We start from the raw sequence: 23708 nt of genomic DNA, 5'->3' as shown, positions 1-23708 counted from the left end.
AGTAGTGACTAAAATCTTATAAGTTAAAAGTAGCAATATCAGAACAGTCAATCCTTGAACAACTCGGTGGTGGTGGGGGGGGGGATGTTAGAGGTACTGATCCTCCACACAGTTGAAAATCATGTATAACTCATAGTCGGTCCCCCTGCATCCTTGATTTCCCTGCATCCTTTCCAGATTCAGCCAACTGTGGATCCAGTAAACCCCTGTTGTTTAAGGGTCAACTGTATATCATTTAGAAATATGGAATACATCAGGAAGTGATGTGAATATTTTCATGTTTCTGCATGGTCAAGGCTTTCTGAACAATGGAAGTTAACAATCTATAAAGATAGAGAATGCTTTCTTCCCCAGACTGCTCTTCACGCCCTTAAGTGTGTGAATACTTGTCCTTCATCTTGGAACCATCTTCTCCCACTAAAGGGCAATTAGGGTGATAAAACCTTTACTTTCCCCAGAGCCAAGAACCTACATTTGAGGGTAGATACCTTCCCCTGTTTTCCAAAGAGAGGTTCTTTGTCTCTGTCACTGTCTCTCTCTTGCTGGAGGGGAGGAGGAGTGAATGTGACAGCTCCTGTATCTCCCAATTTCATAATTTCTGGAATTAGAGATACAGACACCCACCCCACCTCCACATACCGCAGTGATATCTTCCATCATCTTGTCGCCCTGTGGATGAAAATGGAATGTGGAGAACAGAAGCAAGGTATTCTGTAGGAAAATAATAGATCTGCCTCTGATACAGAAACCTAATGTTTACTGTTAGGATAAAATAAATGCATATAGATATAAAAACTTATAAGAATCATCCAAAACAATTGGATGATTTCAAGATTGGTTAACAGAGGTGGAGTCAGGCGGCAACCTGCTGTTCTTACTACAAGCCTTGTATATCTCTTTCACCCTTGAAACTATGTGTGTAATTTTGATAATAGTGAACTTTGAGTTGAAATTTTAAATGATCACCTATAAACCTCATTATCACAAAAGAAGGGTAACTATTTAACATTATCTAACCAATTATATTGACCTTAAAATCTGCCCTTGTACAATGTTTACATAGCAGTTTGATTTTTTTTTTTTTACTGAATTGTTTGCTATATCTTACTGAGAATGAATTAACCTGCATTACATGCTTGTGGTTCAACATATGAATTCAAGAGCTTTATGGTTAAAGGAGCTAGCTACATGCTATAATTATTTAAGTATGGACACAAATAGCCTTCAAAGTGCGCCTTGGGATTTTTTCATTTTCACTGGGTCAATACCTTTCCTCTCCGGGACCTTTTGCTGTAAATGTAATTGCAGTTTATCAAGGCAGTTAGTCATACACAAAGGATTTCTGAGATGCCAGTTTGAGAAGGTCTGCGCAGTGTTTTCCTAGCTGCTATCAGCTATATAACTTGGTGACACAAGGGTTTTATTCTCGTCACACATTTATTTTTCTTAACCTTGAACAGTACTTCTTTGTGTGTCACAGTTATCTGAATAGCTTTTGTTGAAAAATAGATGAAAATGGTCCAAAGAACTGTTAATACATTTTGATATTAACATGAAATCTGCCACTTCAAAGATGGAGATTGCTAAATAATGAGTAATGTGAATTTCCAAAATTTGCTGCAGGTCTGAAGTTATTAACTATACAGAACTTATTGCTTCTTGCATAAATGCTGGTTTTTTTCTGTAACTGAGATGTTTTATAGACTTTATTTGGGGAAGTCTTGAAGACTAAAGTTTTGGGAAGTTTCCTTCAGTGATATATCATTTTCTCTGCATAATTTAATATTACTTTTAAAATTTATATTCCCATTTAGTAGCTTAGTTGCCACTAAAATTATTCTGAGAAAAAATCATTTAAAAATATAATATCATTATTACCATGATTTATTAGTCAGGTGGAGAGTAGAGATAATAGCTAGAGGGGATAATGGAATAAAGTAACTTTCAAAAATAATTTTTTTTTGTTTTGGGGGTAATTTAAGATTTACAGAAAAATTGCATAGAGAGCAGAGACTTGTGTTGACTGAAAAAAATGCACAACATGAGACCTGTGATTTTCAGTTTTATTTGGGGAACCTACTGAGGACTATAGCCTGGGTGACAGCTTCTCAAATAGCTCTGAGAAACTGCTCCAAAAAGATAGGGGGAAAGGCCAGTACATTTGTGATTTTGGAGAAGGGGTACATGCAATCAAGCATACATCTCAGTAGAACGTTCCTGCTAATCACAAGGAACTCAGTTAATGATTTTAGTGCTTTTCTTATATGGGAAGATGCGGGAATCCAGGTTCATAAAAAAATTTCTCCTGAAGTATTGCTAACTATCTAAGGGTATGTTTGTCTGTTTTCCCAGAGCACAGAGTGCCTCATCCTGATCTTTGCCCTGAATTCCTTTCCAGGTGTATTGTAGGTCAGTGACTGCTGTGGCTAATGACTTCATTCTTGTAGAACTGGATGGTGGGCCACATCCTTTGTTTTACAGTTGCTACATTCCTGTTTCAGTTTCCCCTAATGTTAATAGCTTATATTGCCTTGTACATTTGTCAAAACTAAGAAACTGGTATTGGTATTTTACTGTTAACTAAATACTTCATTTTATTTGGATTTTGCCAGTTTTCCCATTAATGCTTTTTTTTTCTCTCTCTTCCAGAATCCAATCTAGTCTAACATATACCATTTAGTAATCTTGTCTCCTTAGTCTCCTCTGGACTTTAATAATTTCTCGGTCATTGCTATATTTGATGGCCTTGACAATTTTGAAGAGTGCTGGTCAAGTATTTTGTAGAGTTTCCTTCAATTTAGATTTGTCTGATATATTTCTCATGATTAAAAGGGGGTTATGTACTTTCAGAAAGAATACTGTAGAAATGATGTGCCTTTTCATCACTTTGTATCGGGGTACATGATATCCACATGACATCATTGGTCATGTTAACCTTGATTACTTGGTTAAGTTAGTGCTTGCTAGGTTTATGCACTGTAAAGTTACTATTTTTCCCTTTCCAGGTTCTATTCTTTGGGAATGAGTCACTAAGTCCTGTGCATACTCATTGGAATTGGGAGTAGGAGAATTAAACTCCACCTTTAATAAGACACATTTGTCTCTTTTCCTCCTATTTATTTATTCAACCAGTTATGCATTTATTTATTTAATAAATACATTCATGTATATTTATTTTATAATTTAGATTAAATCCAGTACTACATTTCCCCCCCCCACCTTTGGCTATTAAGAGCTCTTTCAAGATTTGCTCTTGTGTCTCCTTGACGTGGCCCTATGGAATTATTTTTGAGCACTTTCTTACTATTTGATACTTCAAGATACTCCAGGCTCTTGTTGTGTTCTTACTGTTCAACCCTACACTCATCCAAGGAACTCTGTTTTTTTGAAATGGAGGATGGTACTAGAAACCAAGATCTGGGCACTGATGTTTTATATATGGGAGACTTGTACATTTGGTTAAGGGAGAAAAGTTCTAGTGGAGGAGACTAAAATAATAAAAGAGAATGTTACAACTGAAGAGATAAATAATTGGTAATAGGAATTAACAGATAGCACAAATAGTCAGGTAGACATTAAGTAAAAGGAACACCCATGTCTCTGATATTTAAGGGAAGAATGAGAGTGAGTCAGATATAGCTTGAAATGGAAATGATGGCAAGAAAAAAAGCACATATGAGGTTTCCCTTTATTTATGTTATTTTATCACTTCATGTCATTTCATTTCAGAAGTAGGGTTACCATCCAGAACCACTGGTGTTGAATATGGGATTGAAGCCTTGACTTGATTAGAAAGGATTTTAAACAGTTGATGGAATGAACAACAGATGATCTCTTAGAGATAAGTAAAATTATGTTAAATTGCAGGGGTGGTATCCATTTGAAGTTAGAAAAGCTAGCAGTGAGTCAAATCCGTTTCTTGTTTCTCCAGTAATGCTCTGTAGAATGAAAGAAAAAGAAGGAAAAGGTGAAATTACTTGCCCGGTAATGATGTGATTTTGGTAATGATAGATAATAAGTATTTGTAAACACAATGAAATGTTTCCCAAAACAGAATTTTAAAACATTGTCTTGTTACATTTTCAGGATTTTGCCTGCTGGTTTACATCCCCTTGGTAGCTTGAAATTGGTCCTGATGGGAGTGTTTATATCATGCACTGGAAAACACAAACTACCAGGTCTTTTATTTCCCCAGAGATGGTTGTTGAATACATGGCAAAACACCACTGCTTCTTGTCTTGTCATCCTACTTTTAGAGAAGGTTATCTGTATGTTTTGCTCAGTTTTGCCAACCTAGAGAAAACACTAAGGCAGAGCAATGGTATTCCCATGGAACAAATGGGCAGTTTAACTTAATATCCCTCTCAGGTGGAGGTGGATGGACTTGTTTGTAAATCAGTATGTGCTTAGAGGGCCTTGGGGGAAGAAGAAGGGAAAACTCAGGATCTGGGCAGATCACAACACTTCTGTAGCCCCAAGTTCAGTGGTTACAGTCCTGAACTTTCAGCAGATATTTGGGGTGAAGTTAAAAATTGAGGCTCAAGTGCCTTGCAGTGGGTCTAAGTGGAAAGTGGGAAGCAGTCCTGTGTGAATGTGACAAGACTCGTGTGTTCCTTGTGTGAAAGGAGCACTTCCCTGGGAGTAAAAGTGATATCGTCTCATATGGTATCATACAATTTGAGGGTGTTTGAAGAGGATGAGAGTATGAGGTTTTGAGGGCATGAGATTAGGATGAAGGGACAGCCAATTGGGAGGAGAGTTGGTTTCCGTGGCAATGATTTAAGCAGCCCCACAATACTCTACAACCTGAAGGACCCCATGCTTGGTTTAATAATTTACTATTGCCATTTTGATATTCTTAATAATTTTATATGTGCATTTGTTATGACCAGGGTCCTTGGCCTCCTTAATCAATAGAAATTGATCAGAGGCCAGAGAAGAAATTCAGGCAAGGCTTTATTGGGGCCCCTGCTGCAGCAGGGGTGGGTGAGGACAAACAACAGGTTCTCTTGCTTGCTCCCTCCCCAAAGGGGGCTGAGCTTGTTCCTTATATGGGGTGAGGGTAGGGGTGTGTCCAGGGGTCTGGTCGGAGGGGTGGCTTAGGTGGCTTGCCCATCCCTTAAGTGATGTTGTATGCAGGGGGCATGCGCAGTACCCTGCTTTTGCTCCCGTCCCCTGCTTTTGCTCGAGGCTCTTCAATAGTGGCTTTTGCTCCAGGCTCTTCAAGAGTTGGGGTTTTTGGTCTCTTTGTATCTTTTGTCCAGAATTTGCCCTAAGCAGTTATTTTTAGCCCCATATAGTTTCTTTGTATTTTGTTTCTTGAGGAGAAGTGTGTCCAGGTGCAACTATTGCAGCACTTCAGCAAAGGGTCCCAGCCTGTCTCATATTCATGATTTGTAAGAGAATGATGGAAGCATGCATGTGAGCAGAGGAGATATACACAATATAGCATATCTAATGTTCCTTGCTTCTCCATTCACATGTAGAGTTCACTTTGCCCCATGAACACAGAATTACATGGGTAAACAATGTGTGGGAGTTCAGCAAGACTCAAAGGGAGTACAAAAGCAATCATGTTACTTTTTTTTTCTTAAAATCTTTATTGGAGTATAATTGCTTTACACTGTTGTGTTAGTTTCTACTGTATAAAGGGATCAGCTATACGTAAATTTATATCCCAATATCCCCTCCCTCTTATGTCTCGCTCCCACCCTCCCTATCCCATCTCTCTAGGTGGTCACAAAGCACCGAGCTGATCTCTCTGTGCTATGTGGCTGCTTCTCACTAGCTATCTATTTTACATTTTGTAGCATATATATGTCCATGCCAATCTCTCACTTCGTCCTGGCTTCCCCTTCCCCTTCCCCATGTCCTTAAGTCCACTCTCTACGTCTGTATCTTTATTCCTGTCCTGCTCCTAGGTTCTTCAGAACCATTCATTTTTTAGATTACATATATATGTGTTAGCATAAGGTAATTGTTTTTCTCTTCTGACTTACTTCACTCTGTATGACAGACTCTAGGTCCACCCACCTCACGACAAATGAACCAATTTCGTTCCTTTTTATGGCTGAGTAATATTCCATTGTATATATGTGCCACATCTTCTTTATCCATTCATCTGTCAATGGACACTTAGGTTGCTTCCATGTCCTGGTTATTGTAAATAGTGCTACAATGAACATTGTGGTACATGAGTCTTTTTGAGTTATGGCTTTTTCAGGGTATATGCCCAGTAGTGGGATTGCTGGGTCATATGGTAGTTCTATTTTTAGTTTTTTAAGGAACCTCCATACTGTTCTCCATAGTGGCTGTATCAATTGACATTCCCACCAACACTGTAAGAGTGTTTCCTTTTCTCCACACCCTCTCCAGCATTTATTGTTTGCAGATTTTTGATGATGGCCATTCTGACCGGTGTGAGATGATACCTCATTGTAGTTTAGATTTGCATTTCTCTAATGATTAGTGATGTTGAGCATCCTTTCATGTGTTTGTTGGCAACTGTATATCTTCTGTGGAAAAATGTCTGTTTAGGTCTTCTGCCCATTTTTGGATTGGGTTGTTTGTTTTTTTGATATTGAGCTGCATGAGCTGCCTGTATATTTTGGAGAGTAATCCTTTGTCAGTTGCTTCAATTGCAAATATCTTCTCCCATTCTGAGGGTTATCTTTTCATCTTGTTTATGGTTTCCTTTGCTGTGCAAAAGCTTTTAAGTTTCATTAGGTCCCATTTGTTTATTTTTGTTTTTATTTCCATTTCTCTAGAAGGTGGGTCAAAAAGGATCTTGCTGTGATTTATGTCATAGAGTGTTCTGCCTAAGTTTTTCTCTAAGAGTTTCATAGTGTCTGGACTTACGTTTAGGTCTTTAATCCATTTTGAGTTTATTTTTGTGTAAGGGGTTAGGGAGTGTTCTAATTTCATTCTTTTATATGTAGCTGTCCAGTTTTCCCAGCACCACTTATTGAATAGGCTGTCTTTTCTCCATTGTATATTCTTGCCTCCTTTATTAAGGATAAAGTGACTATATGTGCGTGGGTTTATCTCTGGGCTTTCTATCCTGTTCCATTGATCTATATTTCTGTTTTTGTGCTGGTACCATACTGTCTTGATGACTGCAGCTTTGTAGTGTAGTCTGAAGTCAGGGAGCCTGATTCCTCCAGTTCCATTTTTCTTTCTTAAGGTTGCTTTGGCTATTCGGGGTCTTTTGTGTTTCCATACAAATTGTGAAATTTTTTGTTCTCGTTCTGTGAAAAATGCCATTGGTAGTTTGATAGGGATTGCATTGAATCTGTAGATTGCTTTGGGTAGTATAGTCATTTACACAATGTTGATTCTTCCAATCCAAGAACATGGTATATCTCTCAACTGTCTGTATCATTAATTTATTTCATCAGTATCCTATAGTTTTCTACCTACAGGTCTTTTGTCTCCTTAGGTAAGTTTATTCCTAGATATTTTATTCTTTTTGTTGCAGTGGTAAATGGGAGTGTTTTCTTAATTTCACTTTCAGATTTTTCATCATTAGTGTATAGGATTGCTAGAGATTTCTGTGCATTAATTTTATATCCTGCTCCTTTGCCAAATTCATTGATTAGCTCTAGTAGTTTTCTGGTAGCATCGTCAGGATTCTCTACGTATTGTATCATGTCATCTGCAAAGAGTGACAGTTTTACTTCCTCTTTTCTGATTTGGATTCCTTTTATTTCTTTTTCTTCTCTGATTTCTGTGGCTAAAACTTCCAAAACTATGTTGAATAATAGTCGTGAGAGTGGGTAACCTTCTCTTGTTCCTGATCTTGGTGGAAATGGTTTCAGTTTTTCACCATTGAGGACGATGTTGGCTGTTGCTTTGTCATATATGGCCTTTATTATGTTGAGGTGAGTTCCCTCTATGTCTACTTTCTGGAGAGTTTTTATCATAAATGTGTTGAATTTTGTTGAAAGCTCTTTCTGCATTTATTGAGATGATCATATGTTTTTTATCCTTCAATTTATTAATATGGTGTGTCACATTGATTGATTTGCATATATTGAAGAATCCGTGCATTTCTGGGATAAATCCCACTTGATCATGGTGTATGATCCTTTTAGTGTGCCATTGGATTCTGTTTGCTAGTATTTTGTTGAGGAGTTTTGTATCTATATTCATCAGTGATATTGGTCTCTAGTTTTCTTTCTTTGTGACATCTTTCTCTGGTTTTGGTATCAGGGTGATGGTGGCCTTGTTGAATGAGTTTGGGAGTTTTCTTCCCTCTGCTATATTTTGGAAGAGTTTGAGAAGGATAGGTGTTAGCTCTTTTGTAAATGTTTGATAGAATTTGCCTCTGAACCCATTTGGTCCTGGGCTTTTGTTTGTTGGAAGATGTTTAATCACAGTTTCAATTTCAGTGCTTGTGTTTGGTCTGTTTATGTTTTCTATTTCTCCCTGGTTCAGTCTCAGAAGGTTGTGCTTTTCTAAGAATTTGTCCATTTCTTCCAGGTTGTCCATTTTATTGGCATATAGTTGCTTGTAGTAATCTCTTAAGAGCCTCTGTATTTCTGCACTGTCAGTTGTTACTCTCCTTTTTCATTTCTAATTCTCTTGATTTGAGTCTTCTCCCTTTTTTTCTAGATGAGTCTGCCTAATGGTTTATCAATATTGTTTGTCTTCTCAAAAGACAAGCAAAATTGTTTTTGTTTTTGATTATTGATCTTTGCTCTTGTTTCCTTCATTTCTTTTTCATTTATTTCTGATCTGATCATTATGATTTCTTTCCTTCTGCTAACTTTGGGGTTATTTGTTCTTCTTTCTCTAATTGCTTTAAGTGTAAGGTTAGGTTGTTTATTTGAGTTGTTTCTTGTTCCTTCAGGTAGGATATTATTGCTATAAACTTCTCTCTTAGAACTGCTTTTGCTGCATCCCATTTTTTGGGTCATCGTGTTTTCATTGTCATTTGTTTCTAGGTATTTTTTATTTCCTTTTTGATTTCTTCAGTGATTTCTTGGTTATTTAGTAGTGTATCATTTAGCATTCATGTGTGTGTGTTTTTACAGGTTTTTTTCCCTGTAATTGATAATCTAGTCTCATAGCATTGTGGTCAGAAAAGATACTTAATATAATTTCAATTTTCTTAAATTTACCAAGGCTTGATTTGTGTCCCAAGATATGATCTATCCTAGAGAATGCTCCATGAGCACTTGAGAAGAAAGTGTATTCTGTTTTTTTTGGGTGGAATATCCTATACATATCAATTAAGTCCATCTCATTTAATGTGTCATTTAAAACTTGAGTTTCCTTATTTATTTTCATTTTGGATGATCTTTCCATTCATGAAAGTGGGGTGTTAAAGTCCCCTACTATTATTTTGTTACTGTTGATTTCCCCTTTTCTGGCTGTTAGCATGTGCCTTATGTATGGAGGTACTCTTATGTTGGGTTAATAAATACTTACAATTGTTATATCTTCTTCTAGGATTGATCCCTTGATCATTACATAGTGTCCTTCTTTGTCCCTTGTAATAGTCTTTATTTTAAAGTCTATTTTATCTGATAGGAGAATTGCTACTCCAGCTTTCTTTTGATTTCCATTGGCATGGAATATCTTTTTCTATCCCCTCACTTTCAGTCTGTATGTGTCCCTAGGTCTGAAGTCGGTCTCCTGTAGATAGCATATATACGGGTCTTGTTTTTGTATCTATTCAGCCAGTCTGTGTCTTTTGGTTGCAACATTTACTCCATTTACATTGTAGGTAATTATTGATGTGTATATCCTATTACCATTTTCTTAAATATTTTGGCTTTGTTATTGTAGGTCTTTTCCTCCTCTTGTGTTTCCTGCCTAGAGAAGTTCCTTTAGCATTTGTTGTAAAGCTGGTTTGGTGGTGCTGAATTCTCTTAACTTTTGCTTCTCTGTAAAGGTTTTAATTTCTCCATCGAATCTCAATGGGAACCTTGCTGGGTAGAGTAATTTTGGTTGTAGTTTTTTTCCTTTCATCACTTTAAATATGTCCTGTCACTCCCTTCTGGCTTGCAGAGCTTCTGATGAAAGATCAGGTGTTAACTCTATGCAGATTCCTTTATATGTTATTTGTTGCTTTTCCCTTTCTCCTTTCAATAGTTTTTCTTTGTATTTAATTTTTGATAGTTTGATTAATATGTGTCTTGGCATGTTTGTCCTTGGATTTATCCTGTATGGGACTCTCTGTGCTTCCTGGACTTGACTGACTATTTCTTTTTCCATGTTAGGGAAGTTTTCAACTTTAATGTCTTCAAACACTTTTTCAGTCCCTTTATTTTTCTCTTTTTCTTCTGGGACCCTTATAATCCAAAAATCGGTGCATTTAATGTTGTCCCAGAAGTCTCTGACACTGTCCTCAATTCTTTTCGTTCTTTTTTCTTTATTCTACTCTGTGGTAGTTATTTCCACTATTGTATCTTTCAGGTCACTCATCCGTTCTTCTGCCTCAGTTATTCTGCTATTGATTCCTTCTAGAGAATTTTTAATCTCATTTATTTTGTTGTTCATCATTGTTTGTTTGCTCTTTAGTTCTTCTAGGTCCTTGTTAAATGTTTCTGGTATTTTCTCTATTCTGTTTCCAAAATTTTGGATCATCTTTACTATCATTACTCTGAATGGTTTTTCAGGTAGACTGCCTATTCGTAGTTGTTTTTGGTGTCTGCCCCCAGTGGGTAAGGTTGGTTCATTGGGTTGTGTAGGCTTCCTGGTAGAGGGGACTGATGCCTGTGTTCTGTTGCATGAGGTTGGGTCTTGTGTTTCTGGTGGGCAGGACTGTATCAGTTGTGTGTTTTGGGGTTTCTGGAAGTTATTATGATTTTAGGCTGCCTCTCTGCTAATGGCTGAGGTTTTGTTCCTGTCCTGCTCGTTGTTTGACATGGGGTGTTCAGCACTGGCGCTTGCTGGTCGTTGGAGCTGGATGTTAGCGTTGAGATGGAGATCTCTAGGAGATCTCTCACTGATTGTTATTCCTTGGGGCCGAGAGGTCTCTCATGTTCCAATGTCCTGAACTCGGCTCTCCCACCCCAGAGGCTTAGGCCTGACACCTGGCCAGAGCACCAAGACCTTGTCAGCCACACAGCTCAGAAGAAAATGGAGAAAAAAAGAAAGACACAGAATAGAATAGAATAGAACAGAACAGAATAAAATAGAATAGAGTAGAGTAGAAGAGAAGTTATTAAAATAAAAAGTATATTATTAAAATAAAAAAATAAAAGAAGTAATAAAAAAGAAGAGAGCAACCAAACCAATAAACAAATCCACCAATGATAACAAGCACTAAAAAGTAAACTAATATAAACATAAAAATCAGAAACTAGTCAGTCGCCTACAGCAAACCCCAAGTAGGTGTTCAATAGGTGTTCTGTAGAAGTTGTTCCACATGTAGATGTAGTTTTGATGTATTTGTGGGGAGGAAGGTGATCTCCACATTTTACTCCTCTGCCATCTTGAAGGTCCTCTACCTGATCTTTTTGATAATAACCATACTAATGGTGTTGAGGTGATATACCTTATGAGGTAATATACCGCATTGTGGTTTTGATTTGCTTTAATGAGGTAATATAACTCATTGTCATTTTGATTTGCATTTTTGCATTTATCATTGTTAATTTGATGATTAATGATGCAGATCTTTTCATGTACCTGTTAGCCATCTGTATGTCTTCTTTGGAAAAACATCTATTCTGATCTTCTGCTCATTGTTTAATTGGATTGTTGTTGTTGTTGGTTTTGCTATTGAGTTGCATTTTTTCTTTTCAATATTGTTTTGGCTATTTGAGGTCCCTTGAGACTTCATATGAATTTTATGATGGGTTTTGAAGTTTTTGCAAAATATATCATTGTTATTTTGATAGGGATTGCATTGAATCTGTAGATTGCTTTACATAATATTGATATCTTAATATTAAGTATTCTAATCTATGAATACAGGATGTGTTTCCATTTATTTATACTTTTTAAAATTTCTTTTGGCAGTGTTTTGTAGTTTTCATTGCATAAGTCTTTCACGTCCTTGGTTAAGTTAATTCCTAAACATTTAATTTTTTGATGCTACTATAAATGGAATTATTTTTGTATTTTCCTTTTCAGCTTGTTTGTTGTTGGTGTATATAAATGCAGCTGAGTTGCATTTGTTGTGTGTTGACTTTGTAATCCTGCTACTTTTCTGAATTTATTTTTTAGTACATATAAGATCATATTTTATGAATAGAGAAAATTTTACTTCTCCCTTTCCAACTCATATACTTTTTCTTTTAATTAATTAATTAATTTAATTTATTTATTTTTGGCTGCATTGGGTCTTCGTTTCTGTGCGCAGGCTTTCTCTAGTTGTGGCGAGCAGGGGCTACTCTTCGTTGTGGTGCACGGGCTTCTCATTGCAGTGGCTTCTCTTGTGGAGCACGGGCTCTTGGCACGTGGGCTCCGTAGTTGTGGTGCATGGGCTTAGTTGCTCCGTGGCATGTGGGATCTTCCCAGACCAGGGCTCGAACCCGTGTCCCCTGCATTGGCAGGCGGATTCTTAACCACTGCGCCACCAGGGAAGCCCTCCAATTCGTATACTTTTTATTTCTCTTTCTTGCATAGTTATTCTAGATAGACCTTCCAGTGCTCCGTTGAGTAGAAGTGATGAAAGTGAAAAGTTTCAGTCTTTCATCATTTAATTTGATGTTTTCTGTGAGTTTTTCATGTATGTTGTGAGCTTTTATTATGTTGAGGTAATTTCCTTTTATTCTTAGTTTGTTGAGTGATTTTATCATGAAAGGATATTGAATTTTGCCAAATGCTTTTCTGCATCAGTTGAGATAATCATGTTTTTTCCCCTTCATTCTGTTAGTATGGTGTATTACATTGATAGATTTGTTTGTCAAGCCATCTTTACATTCCAGATACAAACCCCACTTGATCATGATGCACAATTCTTTTATTATGTTGCTGAATTTGGTTTGCTAGTACTTGATTAAGAATTTTTGTATCGGTCTTCAAAAGGAATATTGTTCTGTTGTTTTCTTTTTCTGTAGTGTCTTTGTATGGCTTTGGTATCAGGATAATGCTAGCCTTCATAAAATGAGTTTAGGAAGTGTTCCTTCCTATTCAATTTTGAAAAAGTTTGATAATGATTGGTTTTAATTCTTCTTTAAGTATTTGGTAGAATTTACCAGCAAAGCCATCTGGCCTAAGACATTTCTTTGTCAGAAGAATTTGATTATGTATTCAACTGCTTACTAGTTATACTAGTCTATTTAGATATGTTATTTCTTCATGATTTCATCTTGGTAGGTTTTCTATTTCCAGAAATCTGTCAGTTTCATCAAGTTTATCCAATATGTTGGCACACAGCTGTTCATAGTACTCAATTATAATCCTTTTTATTTCTATAGAATCAGTGAAAATGTTTCCACTTTCATTTCTGATTTTAGTTATTTGAGTCTTCTCTTTTTTTCTTAGCCCATCTTGCCAAAAGTTTTATTGATCTTTTCAAAGAACCAACTTTTGGTTCCATTGATTCTCTCTGTTGTTTTTTATTCTCTATTTTGTTTATCTGAATTCTAATCCTTATTATTTCCTTCTTTCATATAGCTTTGGGTTTAGTTTGTTCTTTCTCTAGTGTCTCAAGTGGTAGAGTTAGGTTGTTAATTTGAGATATTTCTTGTTTTTTAATGTCTGCATTTACAGGTTTACATTTCCCCCTTACCATCACTTTCACTGTTTCAAAGGTTTTGGTATGTTATGTTTTTTTTTTTTTTTTTTTTTTGTGGTACGCGGGCCTCTCACTGTTGTGGCCTCTCCCGTTGCGGAGCACAGGCTCCGGATGCGCAGGCTCAGCAGCCATGGCTCACGGGCCCAGCCGCTCCGCGGCATATGGGATCCTCCCAGACCGGGGCACGAACCCGTATCCCCTGCATCGGCAGGCGGACTCTCAACCACTGCGCCACCAGGGAGGCCCTATGTTATGTTTTCATTTTCATTTTTTTCCAGTTTTACTTCTGGTACTGATTTCTAACTTCATTCGTTTGGTCAGAGAAGATACGTTCCCCGATATTTATCTTTTAAAATCTATTGAGATGTAATCTGTGGCTTAATATATGGTCTATCCTGGAAAATGTCCCATGTTCCACTGAGATGAATGTGTATCCTGTCGTTGTTGGGTAGAGTATCCTGTATATGTCTTTTAGGTCTAACTGGTTCATTACATTATTTAAATCCTTATTTCCTTTCTTAATTTCTGTCTTCTGTTGTATCCATCTTTGAAAGTGATGTATTGAGGTCTCCAACTATTATTGTAGAGTTGTCTATTTCTTCCTTTAGTTCTATCAGTTTTTGCTTCATATATTTTGCTAGTCTATTATTAGTTGTGTAAATAATTTTAATTTTTATATTTTCTTGCTGTGGTGGAACTAATAATATATACTATCCTTCTTTGCCTCATCACTGCTTTTGATTTAAAGTATTTTATCTCCTATTAGTATAGCTACTCCTGCTCCCTTTTGATTTCTCTTTGCTTGGAATATAATTTTCCATCCTTTCACTTTCAGTCTATTTGTGTCTTTAAGAGTAAAGTGAGTCTTGTAAACTTTATATAGTTGGATCATGTGTTTTTATTCATTCTGCCAGTTGCTGTCTTTTGATTGGAGAGTATAATCCATTTTATTTAAAGTAATTACTGATAAGGAGGGTTTGACTTCTGTCAATTTTCTGTTTGTTTTTCGTACACCTTATAGATTTTTTTGTTTCTCGTTTTGTGCATTATTGTCTTCTTTTTTGTTTAATTGAATTTTTTTGGTAGTGAAACATTTAAATTCTTATTTTGTGTATATTCTGTAGTTGTTTTCTTCGTGGCTACCATGAATATTACATTTAACATCCTAAAGTTATAACACCCTAAATTGAATTTATAGAAACTTAAATAAAATACAGAAACTCTGTTCCTTTACAGCTCCATGCCCATCCCTTTCAGTTGTCGATATCACAAAATTATATCTTTATAAGTTGTGTACCCCAAAACATAAACTAATAATTAGTTTGAAGGCATTAGGTTTTTCAATTATGTAGAAAACAACATGTGGAGTTACAAACTGAAGTTATAGTAATACTAGTTTTGGACTAATTTGAAAAATGTATATTAATCTCGTAAATCATGTAGAAAACAAAAAGTAAGAGTTACAAATCATTGTTACAATATTAGTAGCTTTTGTAATTGTCTATTTTTTACCTTTATTGAGGTCTTTATTTTTTCATATGGCTTCAGTAATTGTCTAGCATCCTTTTGTTTCACCTTGCTGGACTCTCTCAAACATTTCTTAAAGGGCAGGTCTAGTGGTAATGGATTCCTTCAGCTTTTGTTCATCTGGAAATGTCTTAATTTTACCCTCACTCTCAAAGGGAAGTTTTTCAGGATATAGTATTCTTAGTTGAAAGGTTTTTGGTTTTTTTGGTTTTTTTGTTTGTTTAGCATTTTGAATATATCAGCCATTGTCTTCCAAACGCCAAAGTTTCTGATGAGAAATCTGTTGACAGTCTAATTGAGGATACCTTATGTGCGCTCATCCTGGCTCCTGTAAGCTGTATGCTGGCTTATTTAGGAACATGTGCACAGCTACCTGACACCGGTGTTGGGGTGGATTTGAGTAGATGCTACTGTGTTAAGAGCTGAAATTAACTGCAGTTTCCTATTCAAGCCTTCCCTTGAAAGTTGCAAGCCTTCAATAGACACTAGAGTTCCAAAATAGTTATATCAGACAGATTCTGCAAGTGCAATTTTGTTGTCTATTTGGGGAGACAGATTCCTGGTGCTTCCTACTTTACCATCTTTCCAGAATCCTCCCCCATTTGGTTCTCTTTTATAGCTTTTTATTTCTTCTCCAAGGTTTGATTTTCTTTTCTCGTCGTGATCATGTTTTTATTGAGCATAGTTATAAGTTATTTTACACCTTCTTATAATTTCAGTACCTAATTCTTCTTGGGATGGGCCTCAGTTGGCTTTTTTTCTAGGATCTTGTTTACACATTCCTGATTCTTCATGAGTCACGTAATTTTTAATTGTCCTGTGCATCATGGATTTTATGTTGTGGAGTCTCTGGATTTTGTTATATTTCTCAGAACTGTGTTGGTGATTTGTTTTAGTAGGTCATTCATTTGGTTGGAGTCAAATTACAAACTCTGCCTCTTGGCTGGCAGCTTAAATATCAGTTCAGTTATTTTATCTTTAGCTGTACATATTTGAGTTTTCCCAGTACATGTGTAGTTCATGGGTCAGCCAAGTATATGAACAGGGTATATAAGCAGAATTTTGGGCTCACATCTATGACTTTCTTAGTTCTTTGAATTCACCTTTGCTTTTGAATGTCTGTGATTTCCCTGAAATTTTCTCTCATCTTCTAGTATAGAAAGGCTGTGGGTTTTCTATTGAAATTTTAGCCACTTTTGTGGTGCCAACTTCAGTTTGCCCTCAGGATAAAAGCTATAGTAACTGAAAACTTACTTTATCCTGGTTCATTCTCGTCCTGTAGAAACTTAGCTATTATGGAAGCCTGTTTTTGCAGTACTTTCTAAAATTTTATGGACTTCAAAAATATTTTAATATCATAATTTAGAGCTTTATAATATTACTTCATTTTATATTCAAATGCTGAATATTTCATGATGATTAAATCTTTCCAAAGACTCCTTCAAACACTTTCCAAAATTGAATTTTTCCAAATTATATTCAGATACTGATAGAATGATTTTACAGCTACCAAAATAGAATGTTTTTCACTTTAGGCATTTAAATTAACCAACTATATGATTAAACTCAATTAGGATGCTGAATATTGTGAAGCAAACTGAAAGTTTATGAAGAAGGTATTTCAGTATTCAGAAGGCTTCAGTGGGAATTTTGTCTCTGTAAAGACCAAAGATTTATGATCTATGTTGGTAGTCACCTTAGAAAAAAAAATCAAGGGAATAAATTATTGTGTCAAAATTACCTTTATAGGTAATGTTTTTTTTTTTTTTTTTTTTTTTCCGGTACGCTGGCCTCTCACTGTTGTGGCCTCTCCCGCTGCGGAGCACAGGCTCCGGACGCGCAGGCTCAGCGGCCATGGCTCACGGGCCCAGCCGCTCTGCGGCATGTGGGATCTTCCCAGACCGGGGCACGAACCCGTGTCCCCTGCATTGGCAGGCGGACTCTCAACCACTGCGCCACCAGGGAAGCCCGGTAATGTTTTTTGATGTCAGAGGGCAATCTCTGCTTTCCTTTCTTCTTATAATTGTATCAGTTTCTCACTGTTAAAGAATTCCTCATCCCAAGCTACTCTATTATGTCTGGAATTTGTAGAAAGGTCAGTGAGTCTCAGGAGTTGTGATTACTTTTTCTAGCTGACATTTATTGATCTCATTACCTTCATGCTCATATTTCAGAAACTTCTTTTCATTCTTTTACCATTTCAAAGATGACAGAAATGCTGCAGTGCTCACTGTATTAGAACTGTATGTAATTAAAATCTGTACTCTGTGTTTCATCACAATTTCACTGTCAGAACCACAGCATGTATTATTTATAAATAAGATGGTAATAATTAGAATACACAATGTGCATAAAATCAAGGCTGAACATATAACATATATTTTATTTCTTTTCAAAGAAATGAATGTTGTAAAATCTTTGGGCAAAAGCCTTTTGCTAGTGCTGGATGGTTCACTTGATTCTCACTTCTGCCTGTACTTAGTTTTAAATGACTACTTTCAGAAAAGTTTACACTTTTACATAAGAAGTTATGTCCTATAAAAATCCTAAAAACAAGGGGTAATAAAGAGATATGAATAGAGGTGATTAAGTAAAATTAGACATTAAACGTCTTTCAAATCTCCTTACTAAGACTGATTTGTAAATAGATATATTTATCAAATAAATATATATCTATTTCTAAATAGTTAAGTCCACAATTCTAGCCCAATTTAATTTGTTACATCAAAAAACATTTAAAGGGGGCCTCCCTGGTGGCGCAGTGGTTGGGAGTCCGCCTGCCGATGCAGGGGATACGGGTTCGTGCCCCGGTCTGGGAGGATCCCATATGCCGCGGAGCGGCTGGGCCCGTGAGCCATGGCTGCTGAGCCTGCGCGTCCGGAGCCTGTGCTCCGCAACGGGAGAGGCCACAACAGTGAGAGGCCCGCATACCACAAAAAAAAAAAAAAAAAAAAAAAAACAAAAAAAAACATTTAAAGGGATTGTGAACAATTTTTTAAGTTATATGTAGATAAGGAGTAATAGGAGTATATATGTAAGAATAGCCCTATCTTTTGTCTGTTTAAAGCACAATTATACTTAGGGAATCTGTCCTTCCTATTTGCTAAAAGTCCATTCAACCAGAAAGATTTAAGGAGTCTCTCTATGAGAATCAAAAATAGGCCCAGAGCATTCAGCTGTCATGATGAATCAGAAATCTAATTTATGAAATATTTTCTAGAGGATGTTTTAGATTGATTAATTAACAAATGGCTCTAACTTACAGATGCTAATAAATAGTACTTGATTGTTATGACTGAAACCACTATTGAATAGGTCTGCCATTGTTTACTATGTAATCTTAGTTGTTTTTGCTACAGACTTGACTCCTATTAATTCATTTCTGAGAATCACTAATTTCTTTATTCTTCCTCCTAACTTGAGGGATAATGTTTGGAGAAGCATGGTCTGCCTCTCAGTGCCATGCATGGTTTTGAGGGATCTATTAAGACCCTTAATCTAGAATTTTATCCATGTTTTTTTAATTTGAAGTTTCTTGCTTTACTCATGTCTGTATGATGATCATTGACACACTGTATTTGTCAGACAAATGCCAACCTTAAAGTTTGCCAAAAACAAACGTATAGTAATTTTTGAGCCAATTAGGCTAAAAAAAAAATTTCTGGATTGAAGACTCTGCTAGCCTTAATAGAATATGCTAAATCTGGGAAATAAGTGTCTTCATGGACCATTTTATAATATATGGATAATATATGTAGAGTTGAGACGTTCTCTTTATAATAATTCAGTTCATCTAGGTGGTCCATAAACTAGTTAAAAAAAGAAAAGTGATCTATTTTAATGATACCCATGAATTCAGATGTTGGAGGTCATATCTCTGCTTGTCATCACCAAGAAGCTTTTTGTATGAGTATCATTATGGTTAAAGCTGATTATATGAAATCAAATCAACATATTTACTGAATAGTACATTGATTAGGTACCATGCTACCTTCAGTAGAAAATATGAGAAAGCTTCTGGTACCAAGTAATGGGTTAGTCAGTTACGAGTGTTATTTTATTTGTTCCCAGCAACATAGAAAAGTGTATTAGTTCCATTTTATAGCTGATGAAACAAGTTCTTGGTTAGTAAGTAGAACAGAAATGATTAGATCCCAGGAATGCCAAAATCTAAAGCCCCTTGCGCTATGGTAATGCCTTCAAACTTCTTTGCTCACATAGCCTTTGAATGAATTGTGAAAAATATGCTACTCATGTAGGTTTAAGTAGATAGCTAAAAATTTTAGTTGAAATTTTCAGTAGTCATAAAAATACAATTTGACCTATTATAAACTTTCACATAAAAATTAATGTCCAGGGGCTTCCCTGGTGGTGCAGTGGTTGAGAGTCCGCCTCCCGATGCAGGGGACACAGGTTCGTGCCCCGGTCCGGGAAGATCCCACATGCCGCGGAGTGGCTAGGCCCGTGAGCCATGGCCACTGAGCCTGCGCGTCCAGAGCCTGTGCTCCGCAAGGGGAGAGGCCACAACAGTGAGAGGCCCGTGTACCGCAAACAAAAAAAAAAAAAAAAAAAAATTAATCTCCAGATCACTCTCTTAAAAATGTGTCTAATTAAACCTAAGTACCACAATGATTTGATGCTCTCAATCATTTATTTTTTAAAAGTACACAGAGATTATTTTTATGTTTAGTAGTTTTACATAATACCTTTTCCTCCTAGATCTCATGAGTTTCATTCTACAACCTTCAAAAAATTTTATCTTGAAATAGTATTTTTATGCTCGACATCTTTTATTGATCATCCTATTATACTTCTCTGTAACAAAGATATGTATAATTCGAAATTATTTTTTTAAATTTCCTATAATCATAAGACTCTAACATACTAAGAAATATCTTTATAATTAATCTGACAATACAAGTTTTATTAGTTCTAATGTGATCAGAACAATATACATATATTAAAAGACTGATGATTATTAAATATGAACATTAAGATTTATTGGTCATACATTTCTAAATGAGAAAGATGAAACTTTTTCAACTCTTCTATCTATGGATGAATATTAAGAATCATTAGAATAAGGTAGAGTTCAATCAAGTCTGTTGGTTTTAGTTTCCACTTTTATAAATGTAATTGCTGAGAATCCATTTCACATAATTAAGTGGATGAGAGTAGAAGTATCAATGTTATTCAATTTTTTTGAAGTTTTTATAGACATATGCCAAAAGGCACAAAAATTGTTTTTAATAATATGTTAGTGATTTGACTGGACATGCCTTCAATTTTGTTGAAAGAATTTAAATCCAACTGACTTGGAAAACAAGTTGTTAAACGGTCATTAAAGTCATTCACTTGGTCAACATTAACACCAGTATTTCAATCAAACTGAACTTTCATTTGATGCCTGGGATAGTTTTATTGGCTAGGGTCAAACTTCACAGCAAGATTCTGGATAGTGAGAGAGAATCTTTTCTTGTGTAAAGTAGGAGGAAGGGTTATGAAAGGGGAGTTGGGAATAAAGAATCGGCAAAACCTATTCTTCCTCAGATCATTATTGGAAGAGTCTACATAGAAGCTAAAGATATGAAAAGCATCAATGTTTCTTTGGAAACTAACCACCCTTTGGAAAGTCTTTGTGTATCCTCTGGTATATTTATATCCAACCAGTATGAAAACCATAGCTCCATGCCACACTGTGGAAATTGCAGTCTAATTAAAAAGAGTGAACAGGTATTTAATTTCAATAAAACAATACAAATTTTAATAAAAGTAGTTCAAGTCCACAGTAAAACAAATGTCACAAGATTGTTTCAGATTAAGTGCAATCACACCGCATGTATTTTTTCATTCCATAATTTGTCAATAATGTTCATCCAAACACTGGCATTATATATAAGCCAGCATGCAGTACAAAATTGATTGAAAGACATCTGACATTCTTTTTATAGTTTAAACACTCAAGTTTTTATATATCTTATCAAATAAAGGTAAAAGAGCAAGAAATTGGTTTCCCTTCAGGCTCTCACCCCAAGGTTGCCCTTGAACTAAGGGCAGAACTGAAATTAGGCAAAAGTTATCAGCAATAATCCCCATCCATACTATTTCTCATCTGTTCTTGCTGCCACCAACCACCATGCTCCCTTAAACATATAAACTCTGTGAGCCCCATCTGAGCGTGACAGAGATGTACTACAAACTCTCACAAACATCTTTCTGTCAAATCCTTCAATCTCATGTTTGACTTTATGTGTTTTATGTAACAGACACATAGAAGTGCATGGCTGTTATAGCTATAGGGTAGATAATAACCCTTTGGTCAGTGTAAACAATCTTTGTTGCCTCTGCAATTTTAAAAAATCTACTCTGTTAATGTTGACACTTCTACTTTCTTCTTCTTTTCATTTTGGCAAGCTTTTATTTATTGTTATATTTTTAATATTTCTGCAGCATTTTGCTTTAGATATATTTCTTCTAGGCGTAATATATTTCTTTAAACCAAATCAGATGAATCAGTTTCTTTTGCTGAGTGAATTTAAATGAATTATATTCATTGATATAACTGAGATGTCTGTTGTATTAGTTTTCTAGTGCTGAGTAAAGAATAACTACAAACATGGTGGCTTCAAATAATACCAATTTATGATCGTACAGAACTGTAGGTCGTAAGTCCAGGCACAGAGAGACTAGGTTCTCAGCTGGTTGTGTTTTCTTCTGAAGCTCAGGTTCTTTCTCCAAACTGATTCAAGTTGTTGGCAGATTTCAGTTCCTTGATGCATGCCTGCTAGAGAGTCACTCTCGTGCTCTCAAGTCCATGCCACATGACCCCTCTATCTTCAAAGTCAGCAATGGAGAACTTCCTGCACATCAGTTCTGTGTTCCAGAATTTGAATCTCTTTTCCAGGAAGAGGCTCACCTAAGTTATCCTCACCTATTCTCAGGCCTACTAAGGATAATCTCCCTTTCTTAAGGTCAGCTGTGCAAGTAGCATAACCTAATCACAAGAGTGACTGTTCCATAATATTCACAAAGCCTGCCTACCCTTCACAGAGGGGATTATAGTGCAGAAATTTTGGGACCATTTTGAAATTGTGCCTACCATACTTGCCTTTACTTTTATAAGCTTACTTTATAATTTATTTGGGCCTTTAAATTTTTTTTCTAAAAAATTTTAAAAGAGTATTTTGTAGAGTAGTTTTAGGTTTATAACAAAATTGATAGGTAGGTACAGAGATTGCTGGAAAAAAAAACCCTGCACGCACACATTCATAGTCTCCACCATTATCAACATCACTCATCAGAATAGTACTTTTTTTTTTTTAACCAAAAATAAACATAAGGAATTTTTCTTTGTGAACAAACCTTAAATTATAGAAGTAGTTTGGGTAATGATTAAGAGTATGGTGGTCAAGGGCATAGATCTGAAGCCATCACTTAGATTGAGATCACACCTCCTTTTCTTTTTTATTTATTTACAAAAGTTTATTCTTAAATGTACAATAGTTTCCAAGACAACATTTCATTCTAGCTATAGGTGGCAACAGATGTTATGTCAGGGAATCCAGATGTTTAATCCAGATGTTCAAACAGGAATAGAACTAAGGATCATCATTGCCTCAGGCACAAGGAACAGCTTACTTTTTGCCAGATTTCTTAATTCCACCTGTGGCCAGGGGGCCTTTCCCTGCGGCCTTCGCTTTTTAGCTCCTCGAGTTTCCTTTGCTCCTCCTTCTGTTTCTGCTTGAATGCCTTATCTTCCTCGTCCATCTCCTTGGCTTGCTTCTTGGGCTGCTTCAGGGGCTTCTTCTTGCCACCTTCGCGGCCCAACATGGCGCCTGCTGCCCCTTCCCCGCCACACCTCCTTTTCTATGTGATTTGGGGCAAGTTACTTACCTTCTTTTTGCCTCAGTGTCTCATCTGTGTAATGGGAACAATATTACCTACTCCCCAGGGCAATTTTGATGATTAAGTGACTTAATTTGTACAAGGAACACAGGGTCCAGGAGAACAGCATTCAGTAAGTGTTAGCTATTAGTATTTCTCTTTCACAGTTACATGGAAGATACTTACCCTGTTTTAAAACCTACTAGATTTCCTCTATATGTTGAAACTATATTTCTCTAATCACATATAATATCTACTTCTATGTAATATCTAATGATGAGTTTAGCAAGTATTTACTGTTATGCATGTCCTAGTCTTTATTAACATTCTATTTAATGTCAGGCCTCTATGATAAGTTAACAGAAAATTGAAGAAAGTGAAGAAGCCTGCAATGTTGGTTTATGTGGAAAGGAGATTCATAGGTAAAGTGAACACAGGTTCCTGGGATGAGCAAGGGCCAGATGTGTTCTAGAAAATAGAAAATATGCCAGTGTGACTAGAGGTAAACAAGATGGAGTAGTTAAGAGTTGGGATCAGAGAGAGATCTTTTTTGGGCTAGATGGTGAAGGCATGGACTTTGGCTTTTATTCTGTGGATGCTG

General features: G+C 36.1%; 1 pseudogene across 1 annotated transcript; it reads right to left on the bottom strand.

The window, feature by feature from the left end:
* Positions 1 to 22696: 22696 nt before the first annotated feature.
* LOC307058038 (translation machinery-associated protein 7-like) lies at positions 22697 to 23069 on the bottom strand (annotated as a pseudogene). The gene has a single exon. The product of its transcript is annotated as a translation machinery-associated protein 7-like (transcript).
* Positions 23070 to 23708: the final 639 nt, after the last annotated feature.

This window comes from Hyperoodon ampullatus (genome assembly GCF_949752795.1).
Source record: "Hyperoodon ampullatus genome assembly, chromosome: 9".
NCBI lineage: Eukaryota > Metazoa > Chordata > Mammalia > Artiodactyla > Ziphiidae > Hyperoodon > Hyperoodon ampullatus.
Note: the sequence above shows the minus strand (reverse complement) of the source record. Positions and strands in the feature narration are given on the sequence as shown.